The sequence below is a fragment of the Elgaria multicarinata genome, chromosome 12 (assembly GCF_023053635.1).
Source record: "Elgaria multicarinata webbii isolate HBS135686 ecotype San Diego chromosome 12, rElgMul1.1.pri, whole genome shotgun sequence".
Taxonomy (NCBI): domain Eukaryota; kingdom Metazoa; phylum Chordata; class Lepidosauria; order Squamata; family Anguidae; genus Elgaria; species Elgaria multicarinata.
Genome location: NC_086182.1, coordinates 10,626,609 through 10,643,263, shown reverse-complemented (window position 1 = coordinate 10,643,263; position 16,655 = coordinate 10,626,609). Strand labels below are relative to the sequence as shown.

Below are 16,655 nucleotides of genomic sequence, written 5' to 3'. Positions count from 1 at the left end.
CGGTACGGGAGAAAGCAAAGGTTTAAGAGTGGGAGACAGGAATCTTCAAGATGTTGGAACTTGGGGTGGGTGGGAGAAGGAGAAGGAGGTTGAGCGGCCATAGCTTGGTAGAACACAGGCTTTACATGCAGAAGGCCCCAGGTTCAGAGCATCTCTACATTAAGGAAAAAACCCACACCCTTAGCATTTCTTCTTCTTCTGGGGTCTTTCCATGCTGACTATGGCTCTTTTAGACGGCGATCCGTGATTTGTAATTGAAAACTTCCCCTCTTGATAATACTCCATAAAGCAAAATGAAACAGCGCCATCTAGTGGCCTGTGATAATTTTAAATAGTACATTATCTTTGATATTTTTTAACCTGAGATTACTTGAGGAAGGCAGGAAGACATTCTGGAGGTTGACGGCATAATGTAAAAAGCTTGCAAACTTCTGTGAGTGGCCAATCATGAGCGTCAATAAATCGCTCATGTAGGGAAGCTCTCAGTCTCTGGCATTTCCACATAAGGCTAGAGAAACCTCTGTCTGAGACCCTGAAGAGCTGTTTACAGTCAGTGGACAATACTGAATACTGATCTATCTAGATCAATGGTCTGATTCCGTATCAGACAGCTTTCATCTATTCAAAATCAACAAAGTCTCATCAGCTTATGGCAATGTTGGGATTGGGCCCATGTAGAGTCTTGCATTAACTGAGTCTTGCTGCAACAGGAATTATCTTCCCCAAATTGACCATATGTATTTTTAAAAGATAAAAGCAAATTGGAAAGGACCCAGAAAATAGCAATAAAAATGATAAAGGGGAAAAAATAACTCTTGTGTTTGTTTTGCTTAGAAAATGTATTACAGGGAAGACATTACATCGTTTGATAAATATACCAATAATTAGTATTAAAAAAAAGGATAGGGTCACCGACAGACATGTAGTCTGCAACTTGTAATTTTTTGCAGAATTTTGTTTATTTACTAACTAGCTACATTTATATGATATACATATTTCTTCGATTGTAAGATGCCATCGATTGTAAGACGCACACTAATTTCAGTACCACCAACAGAAAAAAAACACCCTAAGACACACCTGCAATTCTAAGAGATTTTTAGAGATGTTTATATGGGGAAAAAAGTGTGTCTTAGAATCTAAGAAATAGGGTACCATTTTCTTCCAAGGGTTGCAATGTGGCATACATGTTCCTTCCCCCTCCATTTTACCTTTGTGACAGCCATGTGAAATAATTAAGAAATAATAAGAGCCAGGCTGGATCAGACCAAAGCTCCTAAGTAGTCCAGCGTTCTGTTCACACAGTGGCCAACCAGGTGCTCATGGAAATCCCTCCATAGATAAAGGTATTCAGGAATAAAAGATGGAATAAAAGGCTGCACAACCTTTTAACGGCGAGTGCTAGGAGACCTCTGTTCATAGGCAACCCTGCGTGGTAGCCTTTCTTACAGGGCCATTTTCCCAGCCAGATCCCCCAACCTAAATGATAATCCCTCCCAATGGAAGTGTCACCAGCCAGGGCCCGTCCCACCATTAGGCAGAGTGAAGCAGTCACCACAGGCAGGAAACGATGGGTAGTGTGGAGGAATCAGTGGCGGTAGCCTGTTGTTCATTCCCCTCAGCTGAAGGACAGAGTGTCTCAGGCAGTCTGCCCTGTACTTTCAGGTGTGGAGGAGGATGCTGTCCCTTCGTTAGTTTTGAAGCTAGATTCAAGTGCCAATCCAGTTTGCTTTGGTAGGCAGAACGGGTAGCCATCTTGTCCTCTGCCTCAGGGCAGCAGAATGTCTTGGGTGGACCCTGCCTCCAGCATATAGGGAGGCAGCTGCACGCCTGGATTCCATTCGAGCTAGTCGTACATGATTTACAACTCATTAACTGATAGGTTAAATGGTTGGCCAAAGAACATGACCACCAGTCAGCCAATCAGCATTTAAGCCAACTCATCTCCCAAGCTTCAAAACTGTCTGTTTACATGACCCGAAATAGAACTGACTTTGACAATTTAAAGGGAGTAGGCAGACGCTCTGATTCTAGGACCTTAGTCCAAAAAACAAACAAACAAGGAATCCTGTGAAAGCAAAGCGGCCGTGGAGGAGTTGTTGTTGGGAGGAAGACTCCTCCATTGAATGAAATAAATCCTGTAACGATTTATTCTCATCTTCAAACTTTTCCACATAATCACAGTTTTGCAATATTATTATTATTATTATTATTATTATTATTAAATAAACTGCCAGCCATATATCTGGAACATTATGAACTAGGATACACTACATGAGGGCCCACCATGAGAAATATTATGGGGGAGAAAACAGAAAGAGAATTGGGAAAAACAAGACTAATGAAGGATGAAACAGGAGCAAACACAGTTACTTAGGGTTAAATTAGATGCTACTTAGGGCTAAACTAGATTGCTTTCCCTAAAAACATAAAACAAGATTTTAACCCTGCCCCTTCCCTCTATTTCCCCAACTTAAAACACTCCTCCCCAAGAAACTGCTATTAGCTATGGGGGATGGCGAGGTCCAACAGAAGTATATCTTTATTCTCTCCACAGCTAACAGGAATTTTGGGAGTGGGCAATTTCAGGCAGAGAAATGACAGGGGTGGGGATAATCCCCACTCACCAAATTAAAATTACAGGTGCTTTTAAGTTGTTACAAAACAATTAGGAAGTCCCATCAAGTTGTACACATCAGATGAGAATGTTAACCAAAGAGCTAAGACAAAAGCAGAGGATTTTGAGGACAGGTCTCAGGGAAGTAATGTAGGAAGCTATTTTATACTAGATCAAAGTTATTTGTCTATCAAGATCTGTATTGCCTAGTCTTTTTATTATTATTATTAATTTCACATCTTAAAATACAACCACATAATACTAATTAACACATAAATCAAAACATAAATTGCTTATAATTCCACAATTATAATTATCTAATTTTACATAATCACATAACATATCATAAGTGCTCTCCTCCACCCTTCGGGATCTATTCCTGCTTCCAAAATCTCATTGTTTTTTCTGGTGGTGGTTTTCCACCCCCCTTAGAGAATACCTATTCTAGGAACTGTTTCCAAATTCCCTCAAATTCATTTGCATTTGTTATGCCTTTTCTTAACCTTATGTTGCATGTCAGTTTATCATTAATAGCTATATCCCATATTTCCTTATACCACTCTTCAATATGATAGTTTCCCTGGACTTTCCAGTTCCTAGATATGATTAACCTTACTGCTGTCAACAAATTTGTTATCAATTCTTTAGTCTCTTTATTACACTTTAAATTACCATATAGTGATAGTAATGCCACTGTAGGTGTCTCTTCAATCTCTATTCCCACAATTTTTTTTATCTCAATAAACACCATTTTCCACAATTTTTGCACAATTTTTTTTTGTTAACTTGGTTAAATTATCGGCAATTGGAGCAATGGACGAAAAAATGGGTAAGAGATAATGGGGAGTGTAGTAAAATGACGAAATTTGAAGAGTTGATTTTAAAGAAAGAAATTGAGAAAGGAGAAAATAAAAGGATAAAAGGTTTAACAAGTGAAATATACAGAATATTGGTTGAAAAGGGAGAGATAGGAAAAATGGGGAAGATGGTTTGGGAAACCGATCTGAGGGTGCAGATAGGGCAGCAGAGTTGGGAGGGAATATGGAGACAAAGAGTGTTGAGAAATATGTCTATGAGAATAAAAGAAAATTATTATAAAATTGTATGGAGGTGTATTGCCTAGTCTGACTGACAGCCGCTCTCCAGGATTTCAGGCAGGAGGTCTTTCCCAACCCATTACCTTCCACCTGATCCTTTTAATTCGAGATGCCAGGCCCGGGACTTTCTGCAGGTAAAGCAGGTGTTTTACCACACTGAGGTACTGCCTCTTTCATGGACAGAGAATGAGCTATTTATATATAGCACACTCATTTCTGGCCACTCATGGAAGTTTCCGGGTCAAATAAATGATGCTGGGCCTGCGCAGACAACACACTAGGCCATGGTTAGGCCACTAACCCTTTTGCAGCAAATGGTTAGTGAGCATGTTTAAACCATAGTTATGTAGCCACCATGATTAGGAATGGTTCACATGACACACTATGGCCATAGCTAGACCTAAGGTTTATCCCAGGATCATCCCGGTTTTGTCCCTGCCTGAGTGCTGGATGCCTTGTGTGGCACTTAGATGAACAGGTTTGACCCCAGGACAATCCTGGGATAAACCTTAGGTCTAGCTATGGCCTAAGTCATGGTTCACACAACACGCTAAGCCATAATGTTTAGCTCAAAATGCTTAAGCACCATGCCTTAGCGTGTCGTCTGAACAGGGTCAATGTAAACAAACAGGACATCTCCCATGGTTCCCTCCCATTATTCCATTTTAAAATAGATGAGAGAAAAGCTGGAATAAACCCTTAATGGCGCGAAACAGGTAGCGTGTAAAGCTGGCATTGCACTATGAAGTTGCCGAAGAATGGAGGAAGGACTTTAAACGGAAGGAGAAGAGGGTAAAATGCCTCCCTGCAGCAAAGGACCAAAGAACCAGGAAGAACAAGGAAGCACAACAGCACTGGGTAAACAACAGGATTTCCCTTAATGTAGAGATGCTCAAAGAGTTGGCTCCATATAAGTGTTCTTGGAGGGAATTCCAGGCACGAGATGCAGAAAGTGAGAAAGAGTGGAGCCGTTTCAGGGTGATGGCAGACAGATGTTCTAAAGTGTGGCTGAAGTGGTTTGAATGCACATTCTGAGGCATTTTTGGGCAGAGAATCTGTCTTCAGAGCACCTCCTCCACACTTAGGGGAAAGTTGGAAAACATTTGTGTGAGGCCACAAAGTAGGTAGAGGGTGCAAAGCCGTCATGCTTAAAATCATTCTCGCAAGAGGGGATCCTACACAATCAGGAGCCCCAGGTGCTTTGAGGAATGAGGATTGTAACATTCAGTTCAACAACCTGAGCATCTCACATCAGATCTTTGTACTCAAGTTATGAAGGTCGGCAGGGGCATGGGGGATGAGGGCATGGGGCATGACGACAGAGAGTGCACCCCCAAGAACCCTACACAGTTTTTGCCTTCACACGTTCACACTTTTCTTTTGAATGCCTGAATACGGTTAGACCAGTGGTGGTGAACCTTAAACTCAGGGGCCAAATCCTGACCACCTAGATTCCCCAGATGGCCAGGCCCCCTTCTCCTGGACCCATTGCCTTCCCTCAACCATTGTTTGATGGTGTTTTGGCTTTTGTACCATTTATTCCCCAGTTTAAATGATTGAAATGCCTCTCGTAAGGCTTCATTACTGGCAGTAAGCGCCTTAATAGGGCCGGCCCTACCATTAGGCAGAGAGACGCAGCTGCCTCAGGTGGTATATGCTGAGGGGAAGCATGATGTTGGGATGAACAGAGCTGTGTATGCCACTTGGGTCCTCCCTGTATCTGCTTTCAGGTGTACTGGAAGATGCTGTTCTACTGCTAATGTTGAAGTAAGATTCAGTTCTCAGTCTGGCTGGCTTCTGTACGTGGAATGCAGAAGGCACCATCTTGCCTTCACCTCAGGCAGCACAATGTCTTGGGCCAACGCTGAGCTTTAAGATGCAACATGCTGGTATTTTTTGAATGTCTGAATAGGACTAGACCAGCAGCGAGGAACCTCAGGTCTGGAGGCCTCAGCCCCACCCATCGTGGGGATGAACTTCTTTGAAATGGAATTCAGCCCTCAAGTTGAAAGAGGTTCTCCAACCCTGAACTAGACAGACGTTCTAGATGTGGTGGGCAAGGTTTGGACACACATTCTCTGCCTGAAAACAAACCCCTTGGAATGTAGTGCACCACACCATAGAACATCTGCCTGTCTTCACTTTAAGGGAACTGGAATCCTTTGGACAGCTCAGGATAGTAGTGATAAAGGAGGGAAGGATACACATATATTTGTTGCTAGGGGTTGCCAACTGTCAGGTATTTTACCATCCCTTTCAATATTCTTAATACTGGCTTAATATCAGATATTCTGTTTAATAAATCAGGTATTTTGAGCCCAACGGGTGTTAAATCGCATGCTCTCATCCAGTAGACTCCACCACCTGAACTCTCTAAATCCCTAATCTATTACTTGTATGGGTGTGTGGCTTTACTGTAATTTTAGAAAGGACCGTGAGGAAATAATCATACAACAGCTAAAATACAATCAGGGCACGCATTGCTAATCATGCAGATTATTTGTTGAAGGGTCAAATAATCTATCATGAAAACTGCAATTGTGGAATCAAAATACACTTACTGAGGAGAGGCAGTCACTGATACACACATAACAAAGGAAGAATCCTTTTGTATCTTTGTGCAAACTTTCTCTCTTACTTTGCCTTTAATGTCTGTTAATCGTGGAATCTTAAAGCAGTCTCCAAACGTCATTAAATTAAGCTACCACACCCAGGCTGTTAAATCTGATGGCCAGAGTCCAATACAGAGTAGGCATGTTTAGTCCCTGCTGGAAAGTGGCAAATATAAGTGAAATATCAAGTACTGTGGCCAGGATAGGCATAAAATCCATTCCTAGTTCCCTGTCAGTGCATCTTGGCCATCCTCATACCTTTATTTATTTATTCATTTTTATTTAAGCATTTTTATCCTGCCCTTCAGCCAAAAAGGCTCTCAAGGTGACTTACAAAATTATTTCTTGACAGAAATATTACTATAACACACATCCAAAATGATGGTTTCTACTTCCCCTGGAGGAAAGGAAATGGTCACTGCTCAAAGCAGACAGCTAAAATTCATTTAAATACATGCAAACGTAAAATTGCAGCTGGCCTAGTATTAAGGCATGCTGGCTCGGGTGGTGGGAGTTGTAGTCCAACACATCTGGAGAGCCCCATTGGGGGGAAAGCCGCTCTATTGCAGGGATAGACAGAAAGTAGGTCTCCAGATGTTTTTGATTTCATCTTCCAGCATTCCTGATTATTGGCTGTGCTGGCAGGGGCTTCTGAGAGTTGAAGTCCAAAGAATCTAGAGATCTACCTTTTGCCCACAATTGCTGTACTGTAATGAAGCCCAATTATGTGTAACAAAGTAATTGTCTATTCATTCCCTGCTCTCTCATGCCTCCATTTCACTCCTCTTCCTCTGCTTGTGTATTCTTATATAAGCCTTTCTATATGAGGCATTTACTCACAGTAGTTTTCAGGTACTTTACAAAACATCGTCATCTTCCAGGGCCTCCCCCATGCTTTCAAACCATTTCTTTCCTGATAAGGAAAGTCTGGTATTTCTTTGAAGGGCAGAATTGGAAACCTGGTGTATTTGCACAATTCTGTTATACCACAGTGCCACCTAGTGGTTGTGTAGTGGAACATATAGAAAGGCAGAGAAAGAAAACCCCTGGGGAAAAACACATATAAATGAGCAGATTTTAGGCTGTTTCTACATGAGACATTTATTGTGCCCTCACAGGTTCTATAAACAATGTTGTCAACCTCCAGGGCACCTCCCACTCTTTGCAAGGTTTAGTGTGCTGTTTTTCGTGATGACAAAAGGCCAGCATTTTTCTTTCGCCCATAATGAACTGTTTTATCTCTATAGTGTACTGACATCATGGCAGATTATCACAACTAATACAACAGTGCCATCTACTGGCTTCATAATGAAACATACAGACCTTGCTGAGGAAAAAAGAAGGAAAAAAACATGTGGAAAGGACCTGATCTAATCCTGCAAGGAATCCGGAAGCAGAAGCCCCGGTAAAGTTGCGGGATTTTTGCCTGGTGCAGAAATGCTCTTAATCCCACAAAGAATCCAGAAGCAGAAGCCTCAGTAAAGCGGCAGACTAAAAGCCTCATGTAGAAAAGCCCTATAAGCTTTCAGGGGCAGAGACCTGTGCTCTCTCATTCTTTGTAAAATGTCATCTACTTAGTTAGATGGTGATACCTAATGATCATTGTGATATTTAGGGACTTTGAAAGTTGCCTTGAGCTCTTTGGAAGGGCATCAGATAAACACAGTAAATAATTAAAAACAAATAAAGAAGCACACACTGATATTGCTACCAAGTCACTGACTCAACTGTTCCAGATCTTGGAATTGTTGTAGATCACAAGCTGAATATGAGCCAACAGTGCGATATGGCTGCAAGAAAGGCAAATGCTATTTTGGGCTGCATTAATAGAAGTATAGCTTCCAAATCACGTGAAGTACTGGTTCCTCTCTATTCGGCCCTGGTTAGGCCTCATCTAGAGTATTGCGTCCAGTTCTGGGCTCCACAATTCAAGAAGGATGCAGACAAGCTGGAGCGTGTTCAGAAGAGGGCAACCAGGATGATCAGAGGTCTAGAAACAAAGCCCTATGAAGAGAGACTGAAAGAACTGGGCATGTTTAGCCTGGAGAAGAGAAGATTGAGGGAAGACATGATAGCACTCTTCAAATACTTAAAAGGTTGTCACACAGAGGAGGGCCAGGATCTCTTCTCGATCCTCCCAGAGTGCAGGACACGGAATAACGGGCTCAAGTTAAAGGAAGCCAGATTCCGGCTGGACATCAGGAAAAACGTCCTGACTGTTAGAGCAGTGCGACGGTGGAATCAGCTACCTAGGAAGGTTGTGGGCTCTCCCACACTAGAGGCATTCAAGAGGCAGCTAGACAACCATCTGTCAGGGATGCTTTAGTGTGGATTCCTGCATTGAGCAGGGGGTTGGACTCGATGGCCTTGTAGGCCCCTTCCAACTCTGCTATTCTATGATTCTATGATTCTATGAACCTACAGTTGGTCTGGTCAGTGTCAAACCAGTGAGATGGCTGTGAAGAAATGCTCAATTGTCCTACAGGGCAGGGCAGCCTGTAACAATTCTCCTTAACTATTGACGCCCCCACTCCTCACAACATGCCCTCGATTTTGAGCGAGGGGAACTCCAACACCTGCTACCAGATAGCTCCCTAGTCACCGCTGGGTGAATTCAGACTGTTTGGACAAAGTATACAACACAGAGATCTGGCCCACAGTGGGGGAATCCTAAAGTATTCAAAAGTAAACAGTCAACCCTTCCTTCCCCCTCTCCAACATCCCCCGATTCCAATTCAGGGAGCTTGATTAAGATTAGAGATGACAAATAAAGCAGTTTACTTTCTAAATAGGCAGTACCAGGCAAGGAGACATTCTAAAACTGATTTATACACAAGCAGGGAACATCACCCCTAACAACAAAAAGATAACAATTTCATTGAAACACACACACACATTTTTTATCCCTGTACAGCAATCTAGTGCCTTCCCCAATCTAGGGCCCTACAGATATGTTGGCATACAACTTCCATCATCCCCAGACACATAGACCAATGGGATTTGTAGTCCAACACAATAACATGACATCTGGTTTGGGAAGGCGGCTATAAAATCAAAGGGGGTATGTGTGGGGAGGAGGAAGGAGAAGAACTTCCAGTCAGGTGTGGTCAGAAACGTTTGAGGAACCCAGGGGAGATGAGCTATTAAGGCTTTCCTTAGCAAAGATGAGAGTAAGAGGCATGAAATGGGAGATATTTCCACTCCACTCCTGGCAAATAGGAGTAAAGGGGGATTCTAGTTTCATGATGTCAGTTTCTGTAGCAGAGGGATGCTTGAGATATGACAGTTACTCTGTAATGGAGAAGCTAGGGGTTTTTCTACACAAACCATTAATCCACTGCATCTACTTTCAGTTTCATCATAGAACTGAGATCCGAACACTTCAGAAGGAGTGTTTCCTTTCCTGCTTTCCAGCTACATAACCTCTAGGTGGCACTGTGGCATAGCAGAATAGTGCTAACACACCAGAGGAAATTGCACTTTCTTTTGACATCAGAAATAATATCTCATTTTTCCTGCTCTAAAAAACTCACAGAAAGTGCTGTTTACAAACAGTAGCAAAATTGGAGGGTCACGTTGTCATCTAAAGAAGCTGTAAACAACCATAAGTAGAGGATGACGAGGAGGTGGAAGGAGCACCCACCATTTGGTGCTCCACCTCTGACAGGAATATGTCTTGGACCAGCTGTGATCATGATCAAGTTTCCCTGAAAAAGAGCTTGTCCGCTATTACTGATCTTCCCAGGCAATGCACAGCCAGAGGGAAATGTTGGGTGTATTCTAGGCGAGGGCATCCTTTCAGTGACATGCCCCAAAGGCCAGGCAACCAAGAAGTGACCTGAGTGAATTAAGTGTGCTCTCTGGACAATGCCACAGACTCCTCCACACTATGCAATGTTTCTGTGACAGACACGTTTTTGGGGAAACTGCTCCCTGATGGTCAAAACTTGGACAACTACTGCTATAAGTAAAACTTGAGTAGCTGAAAGAAACAGATGCCAAGACAACCTAAGACATAAGGGATCATCAACTGGCTTTCAGGATGGACAAAAGGAAGTACTTCTTCATACAGTGCATAGTTAAACTATGGAATTTTCTAACACAAGATATAGTGATAGCCACCAATTTGGATGGCTTTCAAAGGAGATTAGACTAATTCATGAAGAATATGCCTACCAATGGCTACTAGTACAGATGGCTATATATTACCTCCAGTAACAGGGGTGATGTAGCTCTATATACCAGTTGTTGTGCTTCTTGTGGGCGTCCAAATAGGCATCTGATTGGCTACTGTGCAAACAGAATGCTGAACTAGGTAGGTCTTTGGTCAAATTAGCAGATGTGAAAGTGGTAACAGTAAATCAAGGGTGGGCAACTTGCGGTCCTCCAGATGTTTTGGCTGGCTCTTCCTGTAATCCCTCACCATTGCCTTTGCTGGCTAGGACTGATGGAAGTTGTAAGCCAAAACATCTGGGCCACAAGTTGTTGTAAATGGCTTTGCTGTAAATGTTTCAATATGCAATACGCAGAACTTAACAGATGTCAGTGATCTGAAGAGAAATGTCGTGGAGGAAGGAAACCATGGGAAATTGAGGCTTATTGTGGCACATCTTGAACCATCAATTGTACAATTGGGAAGGGGGGGTACCTTTTATTGTTAAAAGGAATCTAAAGAAATCTCTCAATAAACAACAAAGATAGCCTTTGGTGCCATTCAGCACCACTGTTTATGTTCCGAGTTGCACTTCCACAACGTCTTACGGAGAGAAGGGAAAACTTAGTTCCTCTTAACTTCTTTACCCAGGTTGGTGGTTCTTTGCCAACTCTGGAAAGAAGAGAAGGGCGATAGGGTGTATTCTGTTTTGCCATCCAAATTGGCGCCGATTCCTACCCAGGTTTTTTTCTCCCTTGGGTCTGTTAAGAGCATTGGAGAAGCAGAGAGGAAATGACTTAGCATCTCTACTCTGTAACAACTGGAAGAGCTCTTAGACAGGGAGAAGTCCCACCAATGCGAACCTCAATGGTGCAGCAGTCCACCCACCCAATCTTTTGCCTACCCCCTGCACATATCCTGTAAAGAGACAGATAAACTGTGAGTAACATAATTATGTCAGACAATCATGTTTTTACAGATATCTTTAGCTGACCCCACCCATACTGTCTTGCATTTTGAGTGGAGGACAGGCTGTTTACAGAGAAAATGGTATACAGCAGCCTTTTCCATCTGGAACCCTCCAGATCTGTTGGATGACATCTCCCAGAAGCCCCCAGCTAGCTATGTAGTCCAACACATCTGGAGGCTGGGAAAGGCAGAATAGAGACTTCACCAACACATATTGGGATGGGGGTGTTCTCAGCCCACATGCACTTTTCAAAATCACTGCAAACAGAGGTTTCAGAGTTTGGAGGGCAACATTTGGTAAAGACTTCAGGAGGTAGAGAAGGGCTTGAGCAGTATTTTGAGTGGTCCTATGACAGGCAGAAGACAAGTTATTCGTCATAATTTCATAAATGCAAATAAATGTCATCAATACACGTTGCAGGATTCATCTTTTCTTGGTCTGGAATTTCCATTGCCTTGGTGTAGAATTTACATTTTTATATCCTTCCCCAATTAAGGAACGGCGCTTAAGCTGGTGCAGAGCAAGGATGTGAGGCAGTGTGTAATTTCACCTGTACTGGAAGGAAGCTCCAGTCCTTCATTTTAACCATGTGAACACACTGCAGTTGCTCAGTGGTGAGAGAAAGGCTCACTGTACTTTTCCTGGCCATATTGCTTTACACTTGTTCCTTTAAAGCATGCCTCTCCACTTGTGGCCCTCCATATGCTTTGGTCTTCATCTCTCATGATCCCTCACCATTGGCTATGCCGGCTAGGGCTGTTGGGAGTTTCAGGCCAAACATCTGATAGAGCACCTGCTTTGCATGCAGAAGGTCCCAGATTTGATCCCCAGCTTCTCCAGGTAGGGCTGAGAAAGAATCCTGCCTGAAACCCTGAAGAGCTGCTGCCGGTCAGTGTGGAAAATGCTGGGCTAGATGGGCCAAGGGTATCTGACTCAGTATAAGGCAGCTTCCTATATTCTTTAAAGAAAGGCATGGCCCTTGGTGGGAAGGATAGTTAAATGGGTGTGGATGAAAGAGGCAGGCTGGGATTTTAAGGCCAAGATCAACAATAAACACAAGAGGTTCCGTTTCTTTACACCACCTGTGCCGAGGGCTAGTTTTTGCACGGAACGTAGTTTGAGTTCTAGAGACTGGTCTAAAGCTTCTGTTCATTCCCTTCCTGAGAACGGCCTATGCAACAGTGGTAACAGAACCCCAAGGTAAAAATGGGTGGCTCCAAGGTGCTCCCTCAATCTGCAGCCAGGCGCACATGCATGGAGCCGAACATACGCTCTTGCGTTGTGTTTAAGGCAAGGCAGCCAAGGATCTGAAGTGCCGCACACACGTGCCAGCACGCAAACACTTCCACACCCTGCAGGGAAAACGTTTCACAGGAAGGCAGGTCAGGGAGGGGAGCCTGCATGCCTGAGCAAGAAGAAAAAAAGGAAGGAGAAAGGAATGGAAAACCCACCAGTGTGGAATCTCATCTGACAAGCTACTTTTACTACTGTAGCAGGCAGTGAACCGGATGGTTTCATGGGACACAGCACCAAAATGCCCGGCTGCTATGGATAATATGAAAGGACAGGAGTGTATCTGTGTGGGATCTTCACCATAATCCCGTGCCTACTCAAAATGAGTTCAAGGAGTCTTACTCCCAGCTATAGGACTGCAGCTTTACTCTGTGTTCCAGCAATCACCTGGCAGCACATGGGCCCACTTACTTGCATATTGACTCCCACATTCTGGACACATCTACACAACAGATTAAAAGTGGCTGACCAGTTTGATTGGTACATTTTCCTCCCAAAGGAGCCTTGTACTCAGGGCTGGTATCAGAGGTTAGTATTAATGGGTATCAGCTGAGGCCCACACCCCAGCACGGGGCTCCCTGCCATTGCTGCCTGTTCACGTGCTCTCTCCAAGTGTGCAAGAGCAAAGAGAAATATCCTCCCCCGCCTTGGGCCAATTAGGATCATGTGCAGCGGTGCCAGTGGCAAGATGGGGAGGGGGAATCGAGAGCATGCTGCCCACTCCCCAAATCCTGAAGCAAACTGATGATATCAGGTTTTTTTTTATTTTAACTATTCTGAGAATTCCTTGTTAAAGATCCGGAACCACTTCACAGAACGACTACTCCCACAGATTCTTTTGGTTAGTAGCCATAATAGTTGAGCATCTGAAGGATGCACATCAACTTTACATACGCGCGCCTGCATCTGCATGCCACCCTCCTTTGCTGGGTTTAGCCTGGATGATGAAGTGACGTGTATGCAAAATTCAGCTATCAAAGACTACACCAGAAATGTCCTATTTTAAAAAAGAAAAGGAAGATTGATCATACAGATGATGTGGTTGGCAGGACGTCTTTGGAATCTGAATAGACCAAAGCAGCCTTCCCCAACCTGGGGCCCTCCAGATGTTTTAGACATCAACTCGCTTCAGCCCCATCCAGAGTGGCTATGGGTCAGGAATGCTGCAACATCTGGAGGGCACCAGGCTGGGGTACACTGGGCTACAGAAATGGGTGGACAAAACCTCCATTGCTGTAGGCTTTACCAAGGTCCTAGACTACTCTAAAGAAAATAAGGATGGGCCTGCTCAAGATAGGATCTCCCTCACATGTGGCAGTGAAAGGAGAGACATCAGCTGAGTCTCCCCCTTCACTTGCACATGTTTCATTTTTCTGCTGTTCCAGCATTTTTGCAGGGCAAGGCAAAACATATGGCTGGCAGGAGGAGGAGGAACAGAAGTTTCAGTCAGATGATCTTTCTTCCTCTTGTTTTTCAAATGGTACCAACCGGGGGTGGGAGGGTGGGCGAGAAAGGAAATGATATGGGCAGCAGTGGTCAAAGTGAGGGGGCTGAGATCTACATTCCTAAAAGATTACATTAGCTATTGATGTTAAGTTATTGCTATCACTTAAAGATGCTATCAATATACCATTGGCTGCCCTGGTTGTATTGGCTGTGTGTTCTATCCCTCTCTCAATCACCAGTGCTGGCCCTGACTTTCTTGAAGCAAACAAATGCTGGAGTAGGGTTGCCAGTACCTAGCCTTGAGAAGTACGGATATATTTTATTTTATTTTATTGTAATCATAAGCATAAAATCGTCAGGATGGGCAAAACTCCTAGGAGGAATTTTGCCATAGTTTGTTTTCTTGGCTCAGCTGCAGCCTTGCAGAGGAGACCAGAAATTCACCCTTCCCCAACCTGCTGCCCTCCAGACGTGTTCGACAGCAATTCCTATGGTTCCCAGCCAGAGATTATAAGGAACGGTGCCACTGTTCTATTCTGCACACATCATCAAGCACTCACACGTAGCACTAAAGAAACATTTAGCAAAAAGTGTCTTTTCCACAGCACGTTTAAAATGCAATGTTTTCTACAAACTCATTCATCCACATAATACTAATCCTACAGTGAGAGGACTGATACCCCGTCAAGCACCCCGCCCCTGTGAGTTCATAGAAAGCAGCCTTATACCAACTCACATTACTTGCCTATCCTACTATTGACTACTCTGGGTTCACACAATTCGCTAACCCACACCCAGTGCTAGAGTGTGGGTTGTTGTTGAACCACGAGTTGTTTGTTGAACCGTGAGATTTGTTGAACTGTGAACCCAGGACATTTTCCACAGGGTTGCTTCTTAACTATGTAGTGTAGCTTATTTTTCTCGAACACGCCACCTTGAGAACCCATGGTTTGTTGTTGGGTTGTTCAGGATGGTTAACAAACCACATTGCATGGTTAACAAGCCACCCTATAGAAAATGTCCTGGGGTTTCAGATAGCACAATAACCATTAGTTCAACAACAAACCATAGTTCAACAACAAACCATGGTTCGGCAACCATTCACTGAGTGTGGGTCAGTGCATTGTCTGAACAGTCCCAGTGGCTCTCCAGAGTCTCAGGAAGAGGTTTCCACCATCACTTGCTAGCCTTTTTAAAAACAAACAAACACTGGAGATGTCAGGGATTGAACTGGGAACCTTTTGTATCTAAGAGCAGTGCATTACCACTGAGCTGCAGTCCCTTCAGAGAAGAGCAGGGATTTATACCCAGGCCTTTGATCTGCCACAATCTTACGACTCACTCTTGTTCCCAGGGGTAAAGTCCCTGCAGCATTGGCAAACCTCTCTTTTCCATGCAAGTATTCAAGACATATGACAGTCATTTGAGGTCAGGAACTGGAAATGCAACTCCTGCTCAGGAGAAGAGTTTGTTTCTTCCAAGAGGAACCAACCTTTCTCTGCCAACCAAAGTGCCCATACTTTAGTAAATCCTTCTCCAACCTTGTGCCCTCCAGATGGTTTGAATGACAACTCCTCTTAGCCCAAGCCAGCATGACCAATGGTTAAGGATGATAAGAGTTGTTGTCCAAAACAACTGGAGGGGAACAGGTGGGAGAAGTCTGCTTTAGAGTGTAGCATCTTACCAGTCAATGCCCAAATGTATGCTTGAGCAGCTTAAGAAAGAGAAGAAAAAGAGGGGGACCTAGGATGGGCTGTTAGTGCTTGTGAAAAAACACACAAAGAAAAATGTTTAAGTATTAAAAAAAAATAAGAGATAAAAATTGAATTCAATGAATCCCCCAGGTTGGGCACTAAGAGAGCGGAAGGGTTTTGCTCCTCCCTGCTCCTGTCTTGCTCATCTCTTCTCCCAGCCATACCCAGACCAGAGGCTCTTGAGTAAAGGCAGTGGGCCGGTTCACACGATCAGCGCAGCCCAAGCCACCGTGGGTTGTGGTGTGTGTAGGTGGCCATTTTGAATATTCAATCCCCAGTGGGGGTTTGCCATGGTTTGTTATGTAGTCCAAACCTGGGCAGCAACGGTTGTCGCCCTATATAAGCCTATAACAGACCATGGGTTATATGAGGGTTGTTCAACCCTCGCATAACCCACAGCCTCTGGGTTCAGATGAGATAACATGCTACGGCAATGACTTGAATATTCAAAAATCATCTGGCATGCACCACAGTCCATGCACTCGCCCCACGAGTTTGCCAAGCGCTGCTCAGCCAGCCCCGTTCTGAGAGCCAGCCCGGATAAGCACTTGGCAACGCCACTTTTCGGGGCCTCTGCAAAGTGCGCAATTCCCACAACATGCTATTAGCATAGCTGGGGGAACTGTGCACTTTCCAGAGGTCCCGGAAAGCACACTTTGCCTCTTCCCGCCCTACACCAATCGTCGCTTGAAAGACGCTCTGCTTTCTCTGCT

At 44.0% G+C, this 16,655-nt stretch overlaps 1 protein-coding gene across 6 annotated transcripts in view; it reads right to left on the bottom strand.

Moving 5' to 3' along the window:
- Positions 1-16,655, bottom strand: part of SORBS3 (sorbin and SH3 domain containing 3) — a 79,474-nt gene that overhangs the window by 52,750 nt on the left and 10,069 nt on the right. Inside the window, exon 1 of one of the 6 annotated variants that reach the window (XM_063138929.1) lies at positions 1,660-1,770. The exons of the other annotated variants lie outside the window; for them this stretch is intronic. The gene's annotated coding sequence lies outside the window, so the exon portion shown is untranslated. Of the gene's footprint in view, positions 1-1,659; positions 1,771-16,655 lie in introns of those variants that run through there. 6 annotated transcript variants of the gene reach the window in all.